This window comes from Tamandua tetradactyla, chromosome 15 (genome assembly GCF_023851605.1).
Source record: "Tamandua tetradactyla isolate mTamTet1 chromosome 15, mTamTet1.pri, whole genome shotgun sequence".
Classification (NCBI taxonomy): domain Eukaryota; kingdom Metazoa; phylum Chordata; class Mammalia; order Pilosa; family Myrmecophagidae; genus Tamandua; species Tamandua tetradactyla.
In genome coordinates this window covers 36,757,756-36,760,940 of record NC_135341.1, presented here as the reverse complement: position 1 = coordinate 36,760,940, position 3,185 = coordinate 36,757,756, and positions in this window count along the sequence as shown.

Here is a 3,185-nt window from a genome sequence, read left to right as displayed (position 1 = left end):
CCTGCCAAACTGCCCCCCCGACCCAGTCATGTGAGCCAATTTCTTATAATAGATGTTTTAATATACCAGATTGATTCCATTTCAATGGAAAATCTTGAATAATGCATTGTTTAAACAATCCTTTCTCTACGCTGTATCCAGGGAGGTTTCCTTCACCATTTTTTAAACTTGTTTATTTGCAATAGGACACTTGTGAAGAATAGTGGCTAAACTAGAAATAAAATATAAATGTACACTTTAACAATTAATTATAAAGTAAACATCCACATACTATCACCCAGGTGAAAAATAGAACAATCCAATGCTCCAGAAGTTGGCTTGCTTGACCCTTTCCAGTCACAACCCTGCTCAAAGTAAAACCATGATCCTAATGTCTATGATGGACATTCTCTTGCATTTTTATTTCTTTATTTTTTTCTCTTGCATTTTTAAATAACTTTACTACCTACATGTGGATCTCTAATGTATGGGTATCCTACCATGTACGTTCTTTTTTTGTCTTGCTTCTTCGACTCAAAAGCATATCTATAAAATTCATCTATGTGATTGTGGTTTGTTCATTTTCATAGCCATGTGGTATTCCAAAGAATGAAAATACTATGATTTATCCATTATGTTACTAGACACTTGAATTACTTCCAGTTTGGTGCAATTATTTGTGAATAATGATGCAGCAAATGTTGTTGCGTCTTCTGGCACACATCTGCACAAATTTCTCTAGAACAAGGATTTTTAAAGCATGTCTGTGAACCCCTAGGGGTGTCCAAGACTCTGACGGGTATGCAAGGTCAAAACAATTTTCATTATTGCTACTACTACTAAGACATTGTTATTCAGTATGTTAGTATTTACTCTGATGATGGAGTATTAATGGTGGGTAAAACTATTGGTATTTTTGCATGAATTAAGACAATGGAATAAAACAGTACTAAGAGTCATTGTATTCACTGCCCTATACTAACAGGCATTTTTTTAAAAAGCCAATTTCATATGCCCTTGATGAAAAAGTAAAATGTATTGAATTTATTGATTCTCCTTCCATGAATATATATGTCTTTAAAATATTCTGTGTGAGGAAATGGGAAGTAGGCACAAAGCATTTTTGCTGCATGGTGATATACAGTAGTTGTCTCAAGAAAAAGTACTTGTGTCATTGCAAAACTGACCTAGCCTTTCTTCATGGAACACCAGTTTTTCTTGAACTAATGACTGAAAGACAAACTATGGCTATTCAGATCTAGATATTTAGCAAACATTTCCTTAAAAATGAACAAAGTGAGCCTGTAATTTCAAGAAAAATTTCAATGATAAATTTGAAATTTTAAGTGACAATTAGAATTTTGAAAATTTGGTATTCATCACCATGTGTTTGACAGCTTTCTAATACATAAGACTTTTCTATGAAGTATGTGATGTTAACAAATGCTAATATTGTATAATAAAGTGAGGGTGGTGCAACGGTGGCTAAGTGGCAGAATTCTCACCTGCCACGCTTGAGACCCGGGTTTGATTCCTGGAGACTGCCCACGCCAAAAAAAAAAAAAGAGGTAAAGTGAATCAATATTTGGAAAAGCCACATAACTCAGTGAGCTAATATCCTCTAAATGGTCAACGCACCATGTTACAGGATTGTGTCTAGTCATTAGATCCTTTCAAAATGCAGGACTAACCAATCATTTTAATGTAATAGAATATGAAAAGATCATTGATAAGTTTTCAGATACCTCACTGCAACTAGGCTTTAAAAACCATCACTTGTCAGAGTTATTGTGTATCAAAGAATAAGATGACAATTATTTGAAAAGGCTCTTGAAATCGACTCCCTTTTCCAACTATCAATCTGTGTCAGGCTGAATTTACACTTCAGTCAAAACAACATATCAGGAGGTTCACGGTAGCTCAGCAAGCAGAGTTCTTGCCTGCCATGCAGGAGGCCTGGGTTTGATTCCCTGTGCCTGCCCATGCAGAAAATAAAAAAGAACAAAACAACAAAAAAAAAACATATCAAAACAGGTTAAATTCAGAAGAACATATGAACATCCAGCTGTCTCTCTTAAGCCAGACATTAAAAAGTTTTGTCAAAATGTAAAACGATGTTACTCTTCTCACTAATTTTTTATTTTAGAAAATACAGTTTTTTTCATAAAAATGTTATTTATGTTAATTTGTAATGGGTTTACTGTTATTTTAAAATAATCAATTTTCTGTTTTAATTTATAGTATGGAAAATTTACATAGATATAATCATATAAATAAAAACTTTCTTGAGCCCTCAGTAATTTTAAGACTATGACAGTGTTTGGAGATTCAAACTTTGAAACCCATTGCTCTAAGGTTTATTTCTGGGTGTGAAATTGCTGAGTCATGGCTGTAGGGGAATTCATATCCTCAACTCTAATTAATAATGCCAAACTATTTCCCAAAATGATCGTACCTTGATGATTTTTAAAATTTTACATAATTTATTATTTTTATTAAACATTTTTTATTGTGAATATAACATATACACAGAAAAGTAATAATTTTCAGAGTACAGTTTAATAAGTAGTTATAGAACAAATATCAAAGTATAGTATGGGTTACAGTTCCACAATTTCAGGTATTTCCTTCTAACTGTTCTAATATACTAGAAACTAATAAGAACTATCTATTTAATAATTCAGGGTCATAATTCTATGTTAAATCCTAACTTCTCTGTTACAATCCCTCCCTCTCATTTGATCCTTCTCTTAATCTTCAGAGCTATTTGGGCAATGACCATTCTAACTTCCTCATGTTGAAAAATAGTGTTGACATTATGAGGTAGAGGAATGCAACTTTTGATGTTCTGGGAAAGACTGGTACCTCTAAGTTTCAGGGCTTATCTGGCATAGGTATAATCTGGGGGTTTTAAGTTTCTGAAAAATAAACTTAATAAGTAAAATTTTTATAGAGTCTTAGATAGAGCCCTGGGTTTTCTGCAAGCAAGGTTTTACTCTGATAATTTTCTTTTTTTTTTTTTTGGTGCATAAGCAAGGAATTGAACATGGGTCTCCCGCGTGGCAGGCAAGCATTCTACCACTGAATCACCCGTGCCCCATGATGATTTTTAAACATTTTTTTATTCTGGTAACATTTGTACAAAATTTTCCATATCCATGTTCATGTGTACATGAAATATTAGTTCAGAGATATTAATTACACTC